Source organism: Coturnix japonica, chromosome 4 (genome assembly GCF_001577835.2).
Source record: "Coturnix japonica isolate 7356 chromosome 4, Coturnix japonica 2.1, whole genome shotgun sequence".
NCBI classification, from domain to species: domain Eukaryota; kingdom Metazoa; phylum Chordata; class Aves; order Galliformes; family Phasianidae; genus Coturnix; species Coturnix japonica.
The window spans coordinates 23410566-23435209 of record NC_029519.1 but is presented as its reverse complement, the minus strand read 5'-3'; the positions used below and the strand labels follow the sequence as shown (position 1 = coordinate 23435209).

The window sequence follows — 24644 nt, the reverse complement described above, 5'->3', positions numbered from 1 at the left end:
AAGCAGTGTTATAAACTGTTCAAGTAAGGAAAGTGAGCAAAAATTTGCTCTGTTCTTCAGTTCTAATGGAGCTTGGTTAAAACACAAGAGTGTTGGTTAAGTGGCTGCATGATAATGCATAATTTATGGAGGGGAAAAAGATCTATCTGTCTGTCATAGTTAATTGAATCTAGGTTGCAAGGCTCTTGCCATAGAGCCAATAATTCTGCATAGACCTACTTCAGCTTTCTTCTCTAGAAATTTACTGCTTCCTCTCCTCCTCAAACAACGGCTAAAGATCCCTGAGGTATGTGGTTTCTGCCATACAAATTGGCTTTTCTGCATTTCAGAGTGCACAAGCTGAGGTAGGAAGGGAGTATAGCTCTTCTTTGGGGTGATGAGGACTTGGAAGGCTTTTAGACAAGCTCAATTTATCCCTTTGATCACTTCTTTAGATTTGCCAATAGGATTAAGTGTTCCTAGTCACAGCTCACAATAATGTCTCTGAGGAGAACTGAACAATCTAGGCTGAGCAGGTCTCTTTCAAACAAATCAGAGCTGGAAACTTCCTTGCGTATCTCATGATGTCCTCCTAGTGAGAAAGTTTTGCATTAATCTTTGCCTAAAATCTGTAAAGCCTGCATCTTTTTTATGAGTCATTAGAACATCTCTAACATTAAGAAACTATGTGCTATAGCTTGATAAGAATAATAATGACTCTTTTTTTTTTTTTTTTTTTTTTTTTTGTGTCTGTGTGTGTGTGTGTGTGTGTATTGACTTCTAGTTTGGTAATAGGCTTGGAAAAAATAAAAAAGTCTCATTAATCAGCCTATGTGATGTTCAACTCATTTCCCCTTTACTTCCCCACACTTCTTCGAGGGTATTAAGCATTGAATCTCAGCAGCACCAGCAGAAACCTACCTCTTTTCTTGTTGAATCATTTTCCGGAATTTAAGAATTGAAGTAGCACCACCTATTAACAAAGGAGCACATATAATGCACTTAATGGAAAAGCTCCTGGTGAGTTCTTGGATAAGTTCTGTGCTTAATTTTTGTCCTAAAGTTAAGTCTCTTTGAAACTTTGAAATCAGTCCACTGAACCTAAGCAGGTAAGCAAGCACATTACATTCCCTTCTTTATAATTAATTTACAGATGCACAGATTTGAAAACCTGAAAACATCTTGGGTTTGTAGCATAGGCCATAACATTTCACAAAGCTACTGGTGTATGAAAGTTGTTCATGTACATAGTAATATACAGCCACCAAATAATGCAAAATTCCCTGTTGACTAGATCCTCACTGACTAGATATTCATTGACCTATTTCAAGGCTGAAAGTTGTTCATTTTATTTTACAGCAATAAAGTGTTGCAGAATTCATGAAGTGTTAAAAATATGTCAATATCCTTTACCCTGGAATATGTGCTACAATTCAAGAAGCCTTTCTATATGAAAAGATTTAACTCACGATTTCATGAGTTTTATTAACTCAGTGAACTATTTTGACAACTGGAAGGTTCTAAAGTATGCTGGCCTATTTCTTTTCACAATTAAGGTAAAAGTTATGCAAGTGTATTTTGAATGTGCCTGAAAGGTCTCCCTGTTACCTTTTTATCATGAAGAAGAACCGTGAACTTTTTTGTTTGTTTGTTTGTTTTTGGTGGGTTTTTTTTGTTTTTTTTTTTTTTTTTTTTTTTTTTGTTTTTTGTTTTTTTTTTTTGCATCAAGCATTTGACAGTTATTCATTTCAGGTGCAAGTTACTTTGTTTTGGTAGAGATTTCAAGATTTTGAAAATCAAGACACGATTGATGGTAACTTTTCTTAATAGTGCTCTATACAGAAACTTTGATTATTCTTTGATCCATAGCCAGAGACAGTACACCACACTATGAAATTATTCCAAATGATATTTTAAAATAGTGCTTAAGTTTAGCATATGCAATCTGCTATCACTGTTTCCCTCTTTCTGTTTTCTAACACCTATTCTGCATTCTGTATATACCAGGTTTATAAATAGAAATACACTTATAAGAGGGCTGCTCTGAAAGTAACGCCTCCTATTTTATTATGTTGGCCCATGACATCAGAGGCAGATATTTGTGGTATGGCAGTGTAGGCTGAACCTTCCCACCACTATTCCATTACATGCTGTTTCTGTGTGACAGATGGCAGCAGATGGGTGGTCTGACAAAATGGTGTCTGACATAGAAGGTATGTCACTGAATTCCTCTACATGGAAATAAAGGCACTTACTGATATTCATCAATGCTTGATGAATTTTTCTGGAGATCAGATAGTAGATGTGAGCACAGGAAGGTGGTAGATGGTGAAACACTACGAAAAGGTCACCTCCGCTGGTACAGTTTTTATTCATACAATTGGGCTCCTCACTGCAAGAAAGACATTGAAGCCCTGGAACATATCCAGAGATGGGCAATGAAAATTGTGAGGGGTCTGGAGCACAAGTCTTATGAGGAATGTCTCAGGGAGCTGGGATTGTTTAGCCCGGAGAATACGAAGCTCAGGGGAGACCTCATTGCACTCTATAACTTCCTGAGGGGAGGTTGTGATGAGGAGGGGCTTGGCCTCTTCTCCCAGGCAACAAACAGGATCCAAGGAAATGGCCACAAGTTGTATAATATGAGGCTTAGACTGGACATAAGAAGGAACTTTTTCTCTCAGAGAATAGTCAGGCACTGTAATGGCCTGCCCAGGGAGGTGGAGGAGCTGCCATCCCTGGCAGTGTTCAAGATGAGTCTGGATAGGGAGCAAGGAGATATGGTTTAGTGATTTTTCTGTAGGTATAGTAAAGGGAGGACATTTGGAGTAGATGATCTTGTAGGTCCTTGCCAACCTTGTGATTCTATGATTATATAATTCTATGAATTGTGGCATGCAGACTCTAGTTCATAGCTGGTGAAAATGCATAGCTAATATTGATGACTATGTTGAAAAATAGTCTTTTTTAGCTGAGAAATTGCTCTATCAAATAATGTATTTTGTTCTTTGCATCTGTTGTAATTTCCATGGAATGAAATAAATAGAAGGCATTACATTCAGAGCAGCCTACACAGGAAAAGTTTCCCTATTATGCACTTGATGCATGATGCTAAAGAGACAGTGCCATTTTCATTGTTAGATAGCATCAGCAATCTCAACAGATGTTTTAATGAGAACAACTTCCAATTTTCAATTGCACCAGAAGATGGCAATAGTAATTTCTAGTAATCAATAGTAATAATAATAATTTCATTGAAGTCAGGGGGAGTTCACGAGGAAAAGAGCATACAAGATAGTGGTTTTTTGTTGTTGTTGTTGTTGTTTGTTTGTTTGTTTTTGTGGCATCTTGCAATTCTACTTTTCAGCTTCAATTAAAAATTAAAATATGTAGGGTTAAAAGTATGAGGTAAAGACATATGTTGAAGTAATTTGGAGTCATTCTGTTTGTAACAGGACAGTGAAATAGAATATCGAGAAAAAGAAGTATTTAAATCAATATTAGCTTAAGGTATACTCTGGTCCATAACTGATATGTCAGCTCTAACTCTTTGCTTTTATTTTCCTCTTCCTTATTTTCAGAAAAGCCATGTAACTGAAGTCTGCTTCACAGCAAATGTGAGAATCCACCTGACATACTGCAGTTATTAGAACATTTAAAACCACAGTAAATTTCAACTATTTTATCTGTCCATCAAAGAGCTTGTTGAAAAACATCTTGACATTTCAAACTTGTTCATAAATTCTACATAATTTGCTGTGTTTTCCTACTTGGCCCTTCTTTGTGCTTGGTGGACTGTACTCTGTCCTGCAGTAACTTATAGTTGCGACTCCCAAAGAATGTCCTTCACTAAAATCAGTCTCACTAAAATCTGTTCATTTTTTATGGTAATTTCTTAATCTGGCATGCTGAGCAATCCTAAAGTGCTGAGCAATCCTAAAGTGCTGAGCACAACTTTTAACACTATATGAATATTAACTTAATCAAAATCATTACTCAGAACATCTTTCAGCATTAAAAAGTGTCTGGCAGCAATATTTACTTTAAAAATTATGTCTCTGCTGTTTGTTCTTCCTCAAAGCAATCCAGTAAAGCAGCTAAGAGGAAAGGCACACAGGCTTCAGTTTGATGCTGTATGGAGCTTCTGGTCAGCTAAAAGCACAGCCAGGACTTCCCTCCATCTTGCCTATATATCAGGCTGTGCTTGCTGGCCTCCTCTTACAGGGCTCTGAGAGCATGATTTCAGGTACTCTCAGTAGGGTGTGGAGTCATTTGCTCACAAAAATCAAACAGGAAGGCTAAGCAATGCAGAAGTTAGCCATGACTTTTAAATTTTAATTTAAATTACTTACAGATGTTTTGGGGATGATTTTGTATAAATTATTTAGCTGGCACAATAGGATACATATTTTGGAGAAGTACTACTTTGATCTGGGTTATGTATGAATAGCTGGTTTCTTTGCATCAACACTTCCCTAAGCACATCTGTAAATTAAGCATTCAAATATGTAAGCTCACAGCATACCATAAAATAGAAATGTTTCAGACTGCACTGTAACTTTCCACAGGGACTTCACATAATCAAAGTAAAAGTACAAGTGCTGACCCAACTATTTGATTTAAGACTTGGAAAGGGAGAGGGAGAGTAGAGGTATCAGTGTCAGCAGGCGGTTCATAATCCAAATAAACTTCCAAATGAAAACAATATGGAAAATCTCTGTACCTTAAGGGCAGAACAGCTTTGCTGTATAAAGCATTTTATTTGGTCTGTTATGGTTTTCTCTGCAGAACAAAAATATCACTGTCTGCTGGCTTAATGGAGAACAGTTGGATCATAAAAATATCAAATGCATGTATTTGGCAACCACTAATAATCTACACATATTTATGTAACTGCAATTTTTTTTTCTTTTGGAATATACCGTCTGGAAATATAGCCTGAGGCTTCCTCAGATCTCCTGGAAAGAATTAGCATTCATATCACCTCTGCAAAAATATGTTATGTCAAGCAGGTTACTTTTTCCTAAGTTCTTTGAAGGTTTTTTGCTGTTGGTGGTGGTTTATTATTATTATTATTATTAATATTCAATATTCTTCATTCATATATGTTCATTTGGTATTATTGTTATTATTATTATTATAGCTTTACTTATTCACAGCTAACACAGATGTTTACATTACAAGGAAGCTCTAACATCTGCTTTCCAGTGACCATCAAACAAGTGAATTAGTAAGTATGGAACATATTGTGACTATGTTTTGAATGCTTAAAAATGGAAGCATTTAGTACTTGCCTTCAGAGCTTTTGGGCCCCAGAGAAAAAGGATGTTACTAATGAATTTCTGGTAGTTTAGAATGCTTACAGAAAGCAGCACTACCTAGCTTACAAATTCTGAATTTCCCAATTGCTTAAAAGGAAATGTAGTTGTTTGCTAGAATTAACTAAGGCATTACTTATGAGAATTATTTCTATTAATGGAGTCACAGAAAAGCTTTTCTACAAGGTGATAGATGCATATTTTACTTGCATAGTTCATATGCCCTCAGAAGAATCCAAATCTTTCCGGCAATCTAGCTCTAATACTTTTACTTAGTACTATTGTTCCCTAACAGATACAAATCTGCTATGTGACTTACAGATATGATCTTGCCTTTTGTCTAGAAAAATAATAAGCCCAACAGTACAGAATCATGTTAGACACCCACTGACTTTATTAAGGTCACTGGCAATATTGCTTTAAATTTCAGTGAAACTATTTTTTTTTTTTTCTCTAAAGACTTTTAAAATTTGGTTTAAAATCTCTAAATGATAAATATATCTACTAAAAATAATTTGACATGTTTTTCTTTCAACTATCAGATTTTCTATCCAGTTGGAGCCCTTTTCATAGAAACTGAACATGATTACTTGTAGCCACTAAAACAACCATTTTATCTAATACTGTTTGTATAGCCATTTCTTTCTTCACCATAATTTGCTCTTTCTTTATAGGCATTTGCTTGAAGCTGTAGATTTTATAATTTGAGAATGTGTGTTGGAAAGTTCTAGACTAATGAGCATCTACATTAATTTTGGGGTACGGAAGGGATTTAATCCTTAAACAGGAAGAAAGAATATATGAATATCATTGAGAAACTGCAAAGGGTACTGCCTTTATGTGGATTAAACTAATTAAACCAATACGATGGTAAGTATCTGCACTAATTCTTAGTGAAATTCTTAGGGACCACTTATAAAAGTTGCTTGCAGAATCTCGAATTCTGTAGGAATACTTTAGTTTAAGTGCCAAGTAGTTTTGCAAATAGCATCCAGCTGTCTGAGTCTTCCTGCAGACTTTTTACCTAGTCTCTTCTTATTTTCTGATCTTGAAGACTGCCCATTTTGTTCTAAAGCTCAAGGAAAAAAATTTTGCTCATTGGTGTTAATCGAAAAGACAGTGGTAGATAAGGAGCACTTGGCTTCACATACCTCTGTAACATTTTAATAACTCATAGAATTTATGAAAACTTTGATGTTTTTGCCTTTCTGAGGCCAAAACTTTATTACGACTGGGGATATTCATTTGTAGCTTGCATGCAGTTGGTGAGGTCTTCTGGGATGATTACTGAGCTAGAGATCAAAAATGCATCATCACTTAAAATGGGGCCATACGATGCTTCTGAAAGGCAATCAGACCTGCTCTATCTGGTGTCCTCTGAAAGACAGAAGATTCCTTCAGAGCTGTCTCTCTTTAGAAAGAAAATGCATTCCGCCTGGCTCTTGCATGCTTTGTTCTGGCTTTTGTGATCTTCACTTTCAGTGTTCCCTGAAAAATATCACTGTTTCTGTGATTTATAGATCAAAATGCATTCTCTTATGTAGCTGGAGCTTGATCCCTTAACTGAAAACTTGAACCAAGGCTTTCAGCTGGTATAGAACTGGATGCCAGTTGACAGTTTTCTGCATCAGCTTCATATTCTTTCTTAATCCACAACCCTGGAAGAAGGAGGGCAGTCACAAAGGCTCCACAGGCACCACAGATGCCTTTAAGCCATTTTGGCTTTCAGATTTGCCTATGAATTATATACATAGAATACAGAAGTAAAAATGTCTGAATCAGTGTAATTGCAATCATCAAAAAGAAACATAGCAGATACGTCAACTGTGTAAGTAATACAGCACTACAGGCATGTCCAGCTAAGGTTAAAGAAGGTAGAGCTCTCTTGACACTGGACACAGGTTGTTTCTTCCAAGTGTACATAAGTTGCTGAAATTCTTTGCTTTGGTTTATGCTCAGAGACATTTGGGATACTTTAAAAATTGATGTTCTTATTATTTTGTTATTTTGCCGAGGGAGAGAGCACTGGAACATAGTGTTACAGTAGCATATAACTTTCCATTTTGAACTCTGATTTTATGTTTTGCTTTTGATAGAATTTTGCAATTCAAGATATTCTCACTAATCAACTGAAACAATATTAGTATGTGTAAACACAAAAATATATTTGATTGTAGTGCGTGTAACTGTGATTAGATTTCATTAGCACATTCATTCTGTCTGCTTCCAGAAAAAAAAACAAAAGCAACAACAAAAAAACCCCAATCTTTGGCTATGAATGTTAACTTGATATTCAGAGATACAATTCAACGTTTATTATATATAACTCACTTCAGTGCACAAGAAGAAAGTCTGATACCTAAAAGTGTACTTATGTCAGTACATCTCAGCTTAATTTTCTATTTATATCCCCCCCTTCAAACTATAGTTGAAAACTGGAAAAGGGATGAAATAGTGCAATTACATTTTGTAGATCAACTAGCTGATTCCATGTTTATAACCCTTATTAACCTGACAAGGAGGAGTGGAATGGCCAGCAAATCATATGCAGGATTGTAAATGTCAAAGTATGAGCATAGTACCATAATTACCAAAGCACATCAGGTATTATTAGAATTTTGATAGTTCCCTCTTCTGACAAATATGGTAATGAAAATAGAAAATATACAAAATTGATTTATTTTCATGATGAAAATAGTAATGATATGAGATGATTACATCCAATTTGCAGTCTCAAATTTGTCATTTCCCATTGGACTGGACCAGAAATCTTAGTAGCTTAATTAAATCAGTAATAATAATTCCTCCTCCCTATCCCCTTCTGCTCAGAAGAGGGAAACCTTAATGGAAAGGCAAGAACATTTCCGCAATAAAAGTTGCCTTGAGCTTTTTACTCAAAACAGTGATTAAGCATTTTATTATATACTTTTATCTGTGCTCTTAACCACTGATATTTCAGAGACTGAATCAGTCTTCAGAAGAAATCTTAAGAAATATTAAATATTTACCTAAAGACTTGTTACATATATTGCATGAGAAAACTTGAAAGGTTTTTTTTTTCCTAAACTCTATACCAATGTTCTTTTTCTTAGACTGGTAATAGAATATGTATATTGATTTTTGAAGAAGTGATCAAATAACAATATTTGGCCTTATATTGTGAACTTACTAGTGCAGCATTTCTGAAAGGTTTTTATCATAACTGACATTCTATTCAAAAATAATATGTTAAAAAATACTGTTAAAAAATCCAGAAATCAAGATTTTAATTAGTCAGCTAAAAGCACTCATATTTGTTTACTCTTCTACTGTGGAAAGTCCAGTAAAAATGAAGCATTCAGTAGATATTAAAAATCTGTCCACCTCCATTATTTAGGCTTATTATTCAGTGGTTCATTCTTCAATAAGTAGGACAAAGTTCATGTAGGAAATAAACAGACAATTGATAGAGCTTTCTGATCAAATCTCATATAGTAGCAACAACCAGTTTGCCTTTGCTTTTTGATATCATTTTTATTTTTCTCTCTCCTTTTCTCAGGAACAAGACTATAAGAGTAGCTAATTTAATTCTTTGTGGTTCTCTGAAACCAGTATGAAGCTATGATTCAAGTTAACATTGTTACCATCATCCCCATCTAATCTGGGGTAATCAATTTAATCTTTTTCTTTTTCTTTTCTTTTTTTTTCAGTGAGTTCCTCTGATAAACTTCTGTCTGTAAGTATAAAAGTAATTTGCAAAATCTCTTAAGTATTCTATTAGCCATCATAATTACTCTATTTATTAAATAGAGTAATATTTGAATATTTTCTCTTAAATTCAGCACCTCTTAGAAGTTGGAGACAGGGTTAATAGAAGCAGCCTTAAAAGACTAAGGTTCTCAGTCACATTTCTTAAGTAGTAGGTAACAAAAAGCACATTAGATAATATTATATCATTATCCTCTGTGGATGTTTCTAATGGGATTCCTTACTGACCTCTTTTAGTGCTGTTAGACACATCAGCAAAAATCTGGAAGAATATATATGGACTTATTACTGAGAAAATGTACAAATGGCAGCACAGCTGATTGAACAGTAAATAATTATGATGGTAGCTCTTACATAGAGAGACATTGGATTAATTTGGTTTCTATGGTGCTTCTTTTGTGGAAAAAAAAAACCAAAAAAAAACCCCCAAAAAAACCAAAAAACAAAAAAAAAACCCCCAAAAAACACCAACAAAAAAACCAAAAAACCAAAAAAAAAAAACCCCAAACAAACAAACAAAAAAAATCCCACAAAAAAACAAAAAAGCAGCTCAGATTTTAAAAAGGCTAAATGCAAGATTACAAAGCTGAAGACAAAGAATGTAGGGCAAATATGTGATAATGTACTGGAAAAATACCACTGGGAAAGGCATCTGGTCTCATAGTGAAGAAAATAGTCAACAGAGCACGGATTGTTCTCACTTCTCATTTCATGTCAAATGGTTTTCATGTCCTTTCATGACATTAAACCCCAGACAAGTCCCAAGGACAAATCACTGGCTTACCTATCTGCCCACATCCTTTGTTTTAGAAATACTGAAGTTATTTACAGCCTGTTTGCCTTGTCTGCCCTTTACTGTAAATCTGGGTGTGGGCAATGCTGTCATTTGATCCCTTTGATTACTGCTGAAGAGACTGGACTTCCCCTGCCATGTTTTTCACCTAGAGATTTTCATCACGTAGGCTACTTGCTATTTCCAAAAGCTTTACATTAATTTCTATATATTAGGTATAGCCTGAATCCCACTGTAAAATCCAGTGTTTGGGCTGGAGCTTTACCCTTTAATTTTTCAGTTTCAAATGGTCAGATAAATAAATACAACACAGGTTGTAAGAGTACATTAGAATTTTAATGTTAAACTGAATAGAGCTTCCACTTACCTATTAAGTTTTTATTTTCCCAGAAGAAACTGTTTCTGTCAATATTTTAATGTGACACGGATGAACAGGAGGAAGATGTGGAGTCTAATCTCAGCAGATGGTTGTCAAAACTGCACAGAGTGACTGAGAATGCAGAAAAAAATAAGAGGAGAGTTTCCTCCATTTTGTTTTTATGTCATGAATAGTGAATAAATCATATATTATTGACAAATACAAAATAATAAAAACTAGATAAAGTGAAAAGAATGAAAACAATTTTGCTGAAAATGTATTTTGCAGATAACTGTATGTGATTACTCATAGACATTAAATGAATGTTGATTTGACTAAAAACAATAAAAATGGACATATGCATTGTATTTATGCATTGATAATCTCATCTTGGAGATATTACAAGAATGATTCCTGTTGACAAGAAAAGAAGAATGTCTTTCAAGCTGTTACTTAGTTACTGACAAATCAAGTATGTCAATTGGACACAAGGATGGGCAAAGCAGACTTGTAAGACAGATAGGCTGCTATAAGTTTTACATCTGATTGTGGCTGGAAATCTGAATGTTAACTCAAACTTTTCTCTCCATTTATAGACTTCATATTCTTATTCATTGAACTATACCCTGTGTCTTGATTTGTGCCAGAAAAAAAATGGATTAGAACTCTTTTCTTATTTGAAAAAGTTTCTAGATATAGACCTGTACTATTTATTTTCTGTGTAGTTGGAATGTAGACATCAAAAACAGACACTTGAACTAACGAAACAAGATATTTCTACCAGCCTTTTTGAATAGTGTTTGATTGCTTTACAATATTTTTCTGTGTAAATGTGCATCTATTGTATTTTGATTATCATACAGGCAAAAGTCATTTCTTAGTGGATTTTTTTATAAACAGGCTAGGACTATGTAAGTGACTTAGTGTCACTACTGAATGTGTTTGTTGTTATAGGGTTACTAATCCTCCCACTTCAGCAGAATTTATCTGACTCGTGGAATAGAGGGACTGCAACAGGAATTTCAAGTTAAGTGGGTGCCTTTGAATGGTGTCAAATCAAGGACTTTCACTGACTCATTAATAAATACGCTTTACATTAAGCATCGTTGTATTACGTTTAGTATATGTTAAACATACATAATGTAATTCTACAGTAATTATAATAATAGTAAAGGATAAAATTACTTTAGGAAGAAATGAAACTGACTTTCTGCTGATTTGTAGTGTATGGTTGTTTTTTGTTTGCTTGTTTGTTTATTTTTCATTCCTTTTGCCATTCTGGAGTCTGTTCCCAACAATTTTCAATTACAATTGCCTCCTACTAAAAAAGTAAAGAAGCTGCAGTTTTTATATATAAGCATTCTTGTTCAAAAGTCAAAGGTTAATTTGAATACTGAAAATCTGTACACAGCCTTGGCAGCTTAACAGGTATTTTGAGCACTTGTAAACTAATTTATACTGGAAAGAATAAAAATTACAAGGGTTACTAATCTTCATGCTGAAATCATTAAGATAATTACCACTAACCGTTTTATTATCCAAGTATATCAAGGGAAATGTAGTTGAATCCTGAAGCAATGAATGAAAAAAAAGAAGAGTAGGTATGTACCAATCTGCAATTTGAATGACATGTTGAAAAACAGATGCTTGTGCATGTGTCTTGTACTGGTACATAACTTTTCTATAAGTAAACTTAAAAGGTGTGTCTGTTAAGTGGCATACTGTCTCTGCGAGATCTATTATTTCTTAAAACTTTGCTATGTCAAGACTCCTTTTCTGGTACTTTCCACCTATTGCAGTTCTCCTGTATCCGATTTGATTTACAAGTCTTCCTCAAGTCACATAAGGCTATTATTTTTGTAGGGTTTTGTTTGTTTGTTTTCCCAATTTAAAAACACAATGCTTTCAAAATCTATTTGTAACCATTTTATTTAATTGCTTTTAAAAAATCTTGAGTCTTAGAATGGAAATGAAAATCAGGTAAGATACAAAAGTTACCCTGAAAAATCAAACACTCACTGTGATCATTCTCACTGAACCTGAGTCATTGCTCTTCCTAGAACTTCTCATGCAAATATGTTTACAACTGCATATATATAGTTTCCAGATTGTTTTATTTTAAAAAGATATATTTCCCCATTCACTTCTATTTTCTAAAATATCAGGAAAGCATCTAAGAGTTTGCTTTGAATTTGGGAGAGAAGAAGTCAATAACTAGTCAACTTTTTTCATGTCTTTTACCCATATTAGAAATGAAAGAAGTCTACAAGTAATGTTCTGCTATGTTATGCACCCTTGTTGTGGAAAGACCCTCTACCATAATAAAAACAATGTTTACCTACGAAACTCTAGAATTCAGCTTGACTGTAACAGAAAAAAATAAAAAAATTAAAAAAAAATTAAAAAATCTTCTGTACATTTTGCTATATCCTAAACAGGTGTAAACCGACTTCTCTTTGTTGACCCCAATGGCCCTATATGTGCAAAATATGTATGTCATCTGTGAACATGACTGACTGAATTAAATTCATTGCAATGCGACTTAACCATCCAGGGACTATATTTATGCTTCAGATGATCCTGTGTAAATACACAAAGAAAATGTTTCCAGGAAACTCCCCATTTAACCTTTTAATGTGGTCCAATTACTCAGTATTTCATTAAAATTACCTATTCAGTCAGTTAAGAAATGGAAAAAAACAACCCTGACAAATCATGTTTATGGTGTGTCTACCACTCAGACACAGGAGATGCTGTGAGGTCCTGCCTCATTGTAAGGATCTGTTTGCTTTAATGAGCAGAATTCAAGCTTTCATTTATATCAAAGAAAGAACATATTTTGTTCTCACACACACATATATATATATGTATGTAACTGTGTGAAGCTCTACAGGATTGTCAAGGATGGAAAACTGGGGTGAGTCTTTTAGATGCAGCACCTTTCTTGTTTTTGTTTCAGCACTGTATTTGTAAAGGATATGTACATGTCTAGTGCATTGGACTGATGTAGTGAAGGAACATGTGTAGTTACAGAGAAATCTGACAGATGGGAAGGGCCTAAGGGATCCGAGGTCAGAGGATAACTGATTGCTCATACATTATCTAGTAAAATAAATAAATAATTGGCATTTTAGTCTCTACAAAATCACTGAAAAACACATAGGCTGCCAGTTAGGGGTAATATATAGATTCCTGAATGCAATTGTTAAGACTGTAGAGATAGTATTGAGTGATCTTACTATTAACAAATAGGATATTCATAGAATCATAGAATTACCCAGGCTGGAAAAGACCTCGAAGCTCATCAAGTCCAACCACAGCCTAACCAGTACCCTAACTCTAAAAACCCTACACTAAATCATATCCCTAATTATCACATCCAAACAGCTCTTAAACACAACCAGGGATGGCAATTCAACCACCTCCCTGGGGAGCTTATTCCAGTACCTAACTACCCTTTCTGTAAAGAAGTTCTTCCTAATATCCAACCTAAACTTGCCCTGGTGCAACTTGAGGCCATTTCCCCTCGTCCTGTCACTTGACACTAGTGAGAAGAGACCTGCCCCACTCTCACTGTAAGAACCTTTCAGGTACTGGAAGAGGGCGATAAGGTCCTCAGCCTCCTTTTCCCCAGACTAAACAGCCCCAGCTTTCTTAGCCTCTCTTCATAGGGCTGATTCTCCAAGCCTTTCACAAGCCTCGTTGCCCTTCTCTGGACCTGCTCCAGTACCTCCATGTCTCTCTTGTGCTGGGCTGCCCAGAACTGAACACAGTACTTGAGGTGAGGCCTCACCAATGCCTAATACAAGGGCAGGATGATTCTTGATACAAGCCAGGATGCCATTGGCCCTCTTGGCCACTGGGCACACTGCTGGCTGTCCATCAGCTGACTGTCCATCAGCACTTCAAGGTCCCTTTCCTTCAGACAGCTTTCCAGCCATGCCTCCCCAAGCCTGTATGGTTGCCTAGGGTTGTTGTGACCAAAATTCAGGACCCAACACTTGGCCCTATTGAAACTCATGCCAACCTTGGCCCATCGAACAAGTCTATCCAGGTCCCTCTGTAATGCCCTTCTCCCCTCAGGAAGATCAACACTCCCTCCCAACTTAGTCTGCGAATTTGCTGAGGGTGCACTCAATACCCTCATCCAGATCATCAGTGAAGATGTTAAACAGAAGATCCTGCCTAATTTTAACTATTGCACAGGAATCAGAAACTACAAGAACAAAAAGCAGTATGAATTATTACAGAGCTATACATTCACTTTCTGGAAAGAATGATGATACTTTTGAATTAAATGACAGTTTAAAAATTTTCCAATTCTAACAGAATGCCTGTGAAGCACTGACACAACAAGAACAAATGAATGCTTCATGGGGAATCATTCTGGTCAGATGGATAAGAAAAGAAGGAATACAAGCTAGATGACTATTTCAGACCTCAAAAACAATGGAAAGACATAACGTTAAAAGTAATCTCTGCAAAATTCTGAACAGTATGGAAAAAGCAGTGCCACAAGCCATATTCTACTGGAACAGCTGGGCTGTAGCTGAGAGTTTCCAAGAACAGTTGACTGTCATTGTCAAAGAACAATATTGTGACAGAAAGTAGTTGAATCAAATTAAAAATTCAGACCTTTCTGTACTTGCTTTTTCAGTTTTGTTTGAAATCTCTTCCCTTTTGAATGTGGATGGTAAGAGTATTACACAGTGTAATGCCTGTAATGTCCCCAGCCTTTTCTTCAAATGCTGTTTGCTATGTCTTTTGTAATGGCAGCAACCTTCACTGTGTGGGGATTTGGAAATGCAGTTTCTTGCAACATAAAACTGAAATGCGTTTGCATACATTCTTTTTTCTTCTAGCATCTGGCATCCAAATGGCCTGTGCTTGAGGAAATATGTTTGCCAGATTCTATTCTACACCTATGAGTGGTTCTGCCAAGATTTCAATAGCCTTGAGATTTCTAGGTGCTCAGCTGGTCAGAATATTATACAGAAAGGGGTGGTTCACTAAAATACAATTGGAATCCTTATCAGCCTTGTATATATAGAAAAACAATAAACAAAAAACAAAACAAAACAAAAAAAAACACCAAAAAACCATGAATAATACTGCATATTCTATTAATTATGTCCTCATAGCTAATGCCATTTGCTTTTTGCAGTCTTCAGCGTTAGAGATCTGTGCCCATTGTTGGCTCAATTCTAGAAAGTTGTAGTACTCACAATGCTGAAACCGTGCAACTGTAGTGCACATTCTGTGCCCATTTAAAGAGGAAATATCATTTCTGCTTCCTTCCGGTGCCCAAATAAATTTTGTCCCAGAAACTCCTCTGAGGGTGACTCATATATCACAGAATATACAGACTTGGTTGTGATGCCAGGCTTTTTTTTATAGCATGTGCCACGTTATTTTTGTCCTTGAAATTTGTGGAAAGAAGATATTACTGACTTAATTTAGATCAGCGCAGAAGCATAAATATCCTGTTGCTTATGACTCAGAAGCATACTTTTAATGAAGACATAATACTAGTAACTTTAATTTGTAGTTATTTAAATAATTCTGGTGCATGAATTACCATTTAAGGTCATTACAAAACAATTTCTTTATGTAATCATAATACCTTTTCATGACAAATAGCTAGATAATAGTATATTCAGTTTTATAAAGCAGTAATCCTGCTCCATTTGAATGTATGGTGCTTTTCCTACTGTACTGTCCAGAAAGAGGTTTTGAAAAAAGAATACAACAATAAAACCATCACACTTACCTCCATTATATTTGTCGCTTTTAACAGAAATATAGGTCCAACTAGTGCTTTAAAAAGATTTACCTTGAAAGTCTTCAGTATATATTGATGTAAAGTGATGTATTGATGTAACTTCATATGTAATATGTAGGTTACTCTGAAGGTAATGCCTCCTATTTATTTTCATGGAAATTACAACTGATACAAATAACACATTAACACTACTTGATAGAGCAAATTCTCATCTTTGAAGTTCTATTTTTCACAGTCATTTGCCATGTATTTTTGCCAGTGATGAACAAAAGCCTGCCTGCTGCACTTGTAAAATTCTGCACCACTGGATGTGACCCAGTGTTTCACAGATGCCATGATGCACATTGCTAGAAAAGTGTTTGCCATGAAGTCCACATTTGGTCTGATGTTGTCTCATGGATAAACTTGCATATGGTGTTTTTTTCTTTTTATATGTGAGCATTTATGAGAAACACCTGACATAAGCTGTGATATTCCAATCTACTAAAATTGAACATAAGCTGGATTTCAAGGTATGTTGAAGATATTTGGATGTATGTGAGGGGCAGTATTTTTAGCATCTCTTTTGGAAAATTAAAAATAAGAAAGGAATTCTGACTTTCAGTAATTTGCAGTTTGTATTACTACGATAAATACATACAGACATTCTCAGAAAATAAGATTTTTTTAATATTTTTTTTTTACAATTCAGACAAGTGCACTCATTAAACTACGTAAAAGCAGATTTCATATTGACAACAAATTACTTATGTTCTTTGCCAGTATTATAAAGCAAAAATAATATGATACCAAGTTTATTTATCAAAACTCAAACAGTTAAGATGTTGATTTTACATAAGCTTTGATGAATGATGAAATGATCTCTGGGATTTAAAACTATTTGTTTTTGACTTTTTAAATACACTTTTAATTGGTAAGAATAACAAAGAATAGCAAAAGCTGCAGATAATATGGCTAATTCTGAGCAAAATCCAGCCTGAAGGTAAGGTTGTCTTTCAAAGAGAAGGAAAAAACAACAATTAAATGATGCTTTCACTTTACTAGGCTGATTAGAAGCAATTCAAGTGCCTCAAGTGATGTAAAGTTTTAAATCTATTGATTAAATTTGCATCTCTTAATTTAGAAATGATCATCCATGTGGAGTACAGCCTAAACAGCAGAATCTTTCACTACTTAAGTATTGATTTTTAATATGTCAAATGTAGTAATTAAAATTGATATTTTGTGGATTGCACATTAAATATTAATATTTGCTTGAATTTTATCCAATGACATCTGTGATATTTTGAAGAATTCTATAGGTAATCACATTTCCCCAGCAGACACAGAGTGAAAGCAGAAATCTATGAAAACTGTGCCGTATAACATATAGAGAAAAAGTCCAAAAGCTTATTTTAGTTGAACTGAGTGATTATTTCGTGGCATGATACTGCCCCCATCCAGTCTTGATTAATTCATTTCATAGTGGACAGCTGTGAATAAATGGGTTAAAAGAATGGCTTTAGGCTTTATATCCCATAAGGCTGCAACCTGACACAGAGTTCTGTTATACTTTCACCTGTTTTTGTAGTGAGCTAGTGCTCAGCTGCACCTGTTTGAAGGCTCTTCCTGTCAGTCTTGGCCACTTTCATCATTAAAGAATTATTCTACATCAGTTAATCTTGGTGATTTAGAGTGATGATCCTTGGACGAAGACAATGGGGTAGAATTTGTCTGGCATTTGTTCTTTCTTCTGTGTAAGGTAAACAGATATTTTAAATGTTCTGCATTTTGCATTATTATTGCTTTTCAAAGTACAATTTCACACTCTCAGTGGAACCAGAGAGATGGATTTTTATGCTTTTTTTTTCTTTTTTTTTTTTTTCAGTTGACTAATACAGTGCATTTCAAATTATTTAATAATTAGTAAAATGTGGTCACTGTCCTTTCCTAAATAAGGAAGGAAGCACAATTATCCCTGCATTATAGAAGATCAAAAACATTTAGAGAGAAGACAGAAGAATCCAGATGTCTCTAGGTACAAGCCCACTCTATGGAGGCAAGTTCTCCAAGTATAATACAGAAGTTCTCCAAGTATAGCTGCCTTTTCTAGTCATTTGTCTTGATTCTCTATGCAGAAACAATAGACCCTTAAAACGTATTGTATGAGTGTAGCGTATTCCCTGTAGATGAGAGGAGTTTAAATGAATAAAATATAGATGAAAGCTATATTGCCTGAGAAATTATGAAACCTGTTGCTCATTGTTACATAAAGAATAAATGAAGAATAGGATATCTAAAAAGGCATGGATCATTACTGAAAATGAGAGTGGACTTTGGCAGTCTTTGTTCTTTATTAATGTCATCCCAAAGAATCTCACTGTTATTGACAGATTCCAATAATGGACAGAGAATAAAGACATAATGGTCTAATGTATTAGTGAACAAAGAATAATGTTACAGGGAAAAAAGATGGCAATTTATGCAGAGAACAGGTACAAAGTACACCTTATTAGAAAATTAAATAGGTTCTTTGCCTCACTGTCCTATGAGCTGTCTGATGATTTGGCAGCAGAGATTTAGATGTCCTAATTTAGTGTTAGATGAATTAAACTTACTTATTTCCAATGACTCTAAAGGGAATCCAGCCAACTAGTTTGAATGTACATGTCTATATTGCACAAATCAATACTTGGCAGATGAAATTCTCTCCTAAAATCTAAACTAAATGAATGGTGACTGAAGATCAATCACCAGTTTTGGGAGAGTGTAACAGTACAAAAAGGAGAAAAGCTGAGCTCGTGCTGCCACTTAGTGAAAGCCTCAGACTTGTTTTCATTTGCCAAGGGATGGACTCCCTGTGTATGTGCATGCAGTCTCAACATCTGACTGTCCTTCTACTGGGAGATCTTGTAGTGATATCAGCAACAGGAAGACATAAGACTGATATTTGTTATTAAAAATGGTTGGTTTTACACGCGCAATGTGATTTCAGGAGACACAAGCTGGGTTAGACTGGGCTATTCTACAAAGAGTTTTGGCAATTCACACTGCTTGGATCCATCAGGGACTCACATGAGAGCCCAGATGAGATCTGGGCCAGATGCTATGCTTTTGACTCTTTGTAAAGCTGGACTCAATAAAACAATATAAAGAAATGGTGAGATAGCTCATAAGACTTTTAAAGCCCTGAAACTAAAGCTGAACATCCTTAAATGGAGTTGCTGTGATCCCAACTGGACTTCACATTTCCATTCTGTTTGAACATATTTTAGGTTTGAGAAATGTAAATTTTATTGCTATCAGAAGGCACAAGATGGAGAATTCTACCTTACTTAACTACTTTTCTATTTAGCCTAAAATGAATCTTCTGTAATGTAGGAGTTTGGCTGAAGGGTTGAAGTACATATAAGTGATACACTTCTCCCAATCATAACATCCATTATTTTCAATTGGTAATATGCATATTTCATTTAAAAATACATAAGATGCTCAAACTCCTTGATTACTAGGAAATTCTATGCGAAGAATAGCCTAAAACCCTGCTATGCTGAGGCTTATATTGCATTCTGCATATGCTTTTCTAGTATGAACCTCTAGAATTAAATATTACGACCCAGCTTTATCTTCCTCATTTTAATGCTTACCAAATGAGTAATTTATCCTAAACTAAAAGCACTGAAGGAACAAAATGCAGTAACTGATAACATCACAATAAAAGAGAATTGCATTTAGAACAAATAATAATCTGTAAGTAATAAAATAGGAACGTAGATCACAGGTGTGAGTTGCTGACTTGGGAGTAGCATTTGGTTATGTGACCACTTTTTCTGTGATGTAAGTAAATGAAAACATTTTAAGATGCTAACAGCTATATTTGTATTCTAGTTCAGTACATTACAACACTTTTCTAATTTTTGGAAAAAAACCAAAAAGCAAAAAACCAAATGCATTTCTGCTGAGTAGAGAATTTGCAAAGCTGAGTAATTTTCTCAGTGTTCTCAGTGTTGAATTATGGACTATTAACAGATAGAACCTGGCAAAAGAATCACTGATGTGAAAGGGTAAATGTTCTCCAAGAAAGCAATACATTGAAAAAAAAGGAAAAAATGTAGTTGATATGATGAGGACTCCTTTATTTAAAGCCCACCATATATTTTCATATTATGGGTAATATCTACCTGTTATACCTAATTAGCAATCAGTACTTCCATTGCTGCATGCAAATGGCTTTTGTTTTTGCTGAGAGATCCTCAAGAAAATGTAGTGGTATTTCTGCTCTGGCAGCTCTACTTCTCTCTAGCCTTACCCCCCCCTCCTGACAGCAGGAATTCAGAGATTTCTCAGATCTTGTGCGCTGAAAATTTTGCAGGGAAGATTCAATGACTTTTTTTTAGAGGCCACAGATAAATATTCTCAAAGCCGCCTCTTATACTGGCAATATTTTATATTATATTCTAGCCTTATTTTAAAATTGGAGTTGATGTGTTTTGTGTACAAGAGAATTACATAAGATATCACAGGTGTTTTCTTGACTTTCATTTGATGTGGGACTCTCGTTTTAAGAGCAAGAAGTCTTAGCCCTCTAACATTCTATTAGTGCTATTTTCTGAAATTGCATATAAATACTTGCGTTACCTCCAAAAAAACAAGACTGTTATATCTGCCAGAGAGAATTCCCTTTCCCTTTATGCTATTTAGCTAGTTAGTAAGCCCAAATAAGTTTCAAAGCAAACACAGCTGAGAGTGTGCTACCTGTGCACAACTCTGATATAAATAAAGTGAATACAAGAATATTCTTACATGCTTGATAAAAAGAATATGCTGACTTCTCAGGATTTCTACAGAGATTTGGAAACAGGGATTTTTGTACATTAACATTAAAAGTTTGCTGTGAATAGCAGAGTGGGAAAATTACATATAGCAGGAATAATTCTCTAAGCTAAGTCTACTTTCCTTGTCATCCCCCCATGCAACAATGATGAGTATGAATCCATTTTCTTCCTTTCAAAATATAGACCTTAAAAATGAGACAAGCACGCTGTAGGAAGTAGATGTGTAGGATGCATGTTAAAATAATGAGGGTAATTGAATGTACCTTGAAAAATGAAAACAATGTGGAAAATTATAAGTTAGAGATCATGTAAAATCAATGCATACAAAGTTTGTGAAAAGAGGCAGGTGACTAGAAAGCAGTGATATTTTAAATGATAGCTGGAAAGCACATATTTACTTCAGTTTTGCTTTCTTATTTTTTTTCTTTTCAGTTTGTATTTACCAAATTGCCAAAACAGCAGCGATTTCTGAGAAGCCTGGGTTTCTTCCAAGCTGGAAAGGTACCTTGAAATAATTTAAATCATGCATTGAACTCTCAGTCTCACCTACGTCTTGAGTTGGCTACTTGAGTTCTAGCTCATTGAAACACTACTGACTCCTGGCACCACATAGACATCAGCTCTGCTCCTGAGCAGGCAGTTGTAGATCAAGCTCCTATCAGCCTTTGTTAAACAAACCATTCCTTGACTCCACCTGCAATGTTTGTTCAATATTTTAAAAATTACTCACCACTTACTGTGGGGTTTGAATTAATAATTTTTTGAGTTGATTACTCTCCTGTGGTGATGGGAGATGGTGCTGCACAACCCAAGACTGAGTCAGGTAAGAAGATGATAGTTTTCAGAGGTTATGTTTGTAGATGAATTTCTCCTCTCTCTTAGCCTTCTGCTCTCATGTATCTCCTAGTGTCCAAGACTTTTCTAGATTATTTATTTTAAAGGTGGAGGTTATCTCACAGCAGGACAAGGTCCTTACCAGTTGTGGTTGATTTGCTTTCTTAACAGTCCTTTTATGCCGCTATGATCACAAGGAGGCACTCCCTACACTCAAGACCAGAACTCAGCTTCTAAACACTCAAAAGTGATTAGAAGTTCCCAATGAAATGATGGGAAGTTAATTACCTTACTCCATCTGGACTCATATGTAGTGCTGTACTGTCCATGTTGAAAATAATGGGACCACATTTTAACAGTATGGTTTTAGGTATGTGTGAAAGCCATGGGCAACTCTCCAACTACTCAGATATTATAGTGATAGAGGCTACATGGGCACTTGTTTAGACAGACAGTTGAACAGATTTCAAGTGCAAGTCTTCCAAAATGTGTCTTTTATAATACGTTGCTGCTTTTTAACAGCTTGCTGGTGATAGATTTTTAAACCTGAAGTATATGAATAATTCAAGAGAGAAAATGTTGCACAGTAATGTTGATTCAGTAACACTTTATATGTTCATTAGCTAGTGTGCATTATAATTGAACTTTTACATGTGACAGCCACATGAATGCCAAATGAGTACATTATGATTAATGTTATTGCAATGAATACCAAATGATTTTTTAATGACTGAGCTGTTACCATTTTCTTGTTCATTCTGTGGCATGCAAAGTTTCAGTTCTTTTTCAAAATTGAATCTAAGACAATGATATGAATGGCTGATTGTATTTTAACGAGGAACATACTTGGTGCTAAGTCATTATTCTCCAAAATCCCATGGCAATTTTGTTGACTGTTTGAAAAAAAGCAACAGGTAAAGAAACTGTTTTCCCATAAGTTGATAATGAATGAATGATTACTCAGTTGAAATTCTTAGATAGCAGTGATCCATGGATGCTAACCAGACATAACAAAGAAAAGAAAATGGAGGTGACTGCTAAGGCAATAAATCATCTTTCTTTTTGCAGACTATGTCTCTGAAGTGAAGGAAAAATAACATTAAAATGTTTTATTGTTGTCATTGTTGGATTAAATGCTACTTGAATAAACAAATAACATGTTCACATTTAAAATACAAAGTTTGTACTTTATTCAAGCGAGCAATTCCTTAGCCTTCAGGCTCTATTTATCTGCAGGGAACAGCTGTCTTTAATGCTACCTTATTACATTGTCTGAATAGCAACTTATTTTATAAATGTCTCTAACTGGAGAATGTGGAATGAATGAACCTATGTGGGGAAGTATTTACTAATAACTGCAAGATTTGTGTAGTGAGATCCATGTCGAAAAAACACCACATCTAACAAAATCCCTGATACAAAGAGTAAAGCCTCTTCTATTCTCTCATAGACATTTTTCTATTTCACAGAGACATGACTAAAATTAAAATTACATCAACTGTGCTTATGGAGGACCAAAAAGAGGCCTGCACTGGAGATGCTTATGTAAATCTAAGTTTTTCTGAACTACATTAAATGTCCTAGAGAATCATACCTGCAAACTAGTTGACATACTCTACTTAGTTGCTAAGAACTTCAGAAAAGACAGAAAGCAAGTTTCTTTCTGAGCTCAGAAACAAGTTGTTACTCATTTTTTTTCTTTCTTTGGAATTCAGTCTCTAAATTGATATGAAAGGTTGTAGTCCTCTGTTTATATTTATTTCAATAAACTATAAAAATAAAATTATATGAACAAGAATAAGCAAGTTGCTAGCGAGGTATCCTATGAGAAACTGCTGTGCATTAGGAAGAATATGGTGCTCTACAAATAACTGGTTAACTGTAGAGAACGATCCCTCTCCTTACTAGAGCAGAAATGTTTAGTGGTAACAAAAGATAAAAAAGTTTTTCAGTCAAAAAGAGTGAAACATCATGCTTGGCTGTGTTTGGGCACCCCTCAGTCCTCCTCTGCCTTCCCTTTCCTTCTCTGTACACTCTCAGATATCATTCTGAAGCTTGAAGTGCATAGATAGTTGAGTATGAATATACAAGTTTGACCAAGTATTAGAGTATGCCTAGGTTTAATTTAGACAGTGGATAAATTTTAACCCAGTAAGGACAGAAAACAATTTGTGCATCAGTCTATGAGATATCATAGCTTATCTTATCTGATATTACTCTGTTAGTTTTCCAGTCCCTCAACATGCTACCTAAATTTCATCTCAAATGTCACATAGCATTCACAGTTTTTCCATTTTTCTCCTTCCCCTAAAATATTCAGTTATCTTTGAGAGTTATTCTGTTATCCAAAATACTATTTTTCTGAATGTCTTATTTCCTTGGCACTGGAAGAGCATGAAGTCTTATTTTTCCTTTAAAAATAAAAATAAATATCAGTATTGTTTCCTCCAAATAAGATCAAATTTATCCAAACAGTTCATTGTCAGATGGGCCAAAGTGATTCTGCTTCCTAGGAAGTAAATGAGTAAGCTGAAATCAGGAGGTGCTCTTGTGATCCTTCACACACAGAAGAAAATTATAGTTTCAACTTAATGCACAATAATAAATATCTAGTTTTTTTTTTCCAAGTAAACTGTAGACTGAGTTCTTTAAGCTGTAGTACACAAGAAACTGATTTGAGGAATCTATCATCTTAACAGGAAGAGTGAAAAACATACCCAATGGGTCTATTTTACAAAGGTGTAAAATTGGGATGCAAAGTCTGCACTCTCTCTTGTTGAGCCAGACTCTGTTCTTCTCAGACTTTGCCCCATGTCTTGCACATAAAATCACTGATCTTTCCTTGCCAACTCCAGGCATTTTTTCTAACAGAGTTAAATTTAATCTCTGCTCCATCCTACAGTGTTTTGGAAAACTTCAGTTATCGATGGGCCCAAGGATATGTGAAAGGTGTATACTCTGGGTAATTTTGGAAAGAGCAACTAGCAAGTGCTTGTAGGCTTTTCCTGAAGTGTTATTT

General features: G+C 35.0%; 1 long non-coding RNA gene across 3 annotated transcripts; it reads left to right on the top strand.

Annotated features, from left to right (window-relative positions):
* The first annotated feature begins 733 nt into the window (after nucleotides 1-733).
* LOC107313087 lies at nucleotides 734-12623 on the top strand. 3 transcript variants are annotated; one of them, XR_004307137.1, is made up of 3 exons: nucleotides 734-1535; nucleotides 3561-9012; nucleotides 10228-12623. It is a non-coding gene; the product is annotated as an uncharacterized LOC107313087 (long non-coding RNA). The 3 variants fall into 3 exon arrangements; XR_004307138.1 differs by lacking the exon at nucleotides 734-1535 and having other exon boundaries at nucleotides 2658-5209; nucleotides 5972-9012; nucleotides 10228-12618; XR_001554793.2 differs by lacking the exon at nucleotides 734-1535 and having other exon boundaries at nucleotides 2658-6167; nucleotides 8987-9012; nucleotides 10228-12585.
* The last annotated feature ends 12021 nt before the right edge of the window (nucleotides 12624-24644 follow it).